This window comes from Antrostomus carolinensis, unplaced genomic scaffold (assembly GCF_000700745.2).
Source record: "Antrostomus carolinensis isolate BGI_N321 unplaced genomic scaffold, ASM70074v2 scaffold19392, whole genome shotgun sequence".
Lineage (NCBI taxonomy): Eukaryota > Metazoa > Chordata > Aves > Caprimulgiformes > Caprimulgidae > Antrostomus > Antrostomus carolinensis.
The window spans coordinates 11,660-12,122 of record NW_010299184.1 but is presented as its reverse complement, the minus strand read 5'-3'; positions in this window follow the sequence as shown (position 1 = coordinate 12,122).

The window sequence follows — 463 nt, the reverse complement described above, 5'->3', positions numbered from 1 at the left end:
GAGCAACCTGGGACCCGTTACAATAGAGGGGATAAAATAAGGCTGATACTGAGAGTCACTGGATTGAGGCCATCTTATCTCTCTGTGACCTGGAGACAGTGGAGTGTATAATACCTCAATAATGCTTGGGATTTCTGAAGTTTTATGATCAGTGAAGGCAAACCTGATAGACCCTGTGACTTGATGAGGATTGTTGTGACGTAATAGAGTATGGAAAGCTAGAGAGGTAACTGATGCGTGTGCCAAATGCGTTACCTGGGTTTAAGATGCAACTTTCTGGGGTCCTGGCTATCAGTTTTGTGGTGTTGCCATTCTTGTGGTTTCAGAAAAATCACTGATGTGAGCGTTATGTTTGTGACCGAGAATGATTGCTAAAAAAGCTGCTAGTAGCACTTTGGCTATAGCATGATTGGATTTTAAGTTAAATGACATAAACTGTTCCTGTTTTCTAGGAGTTGAATGA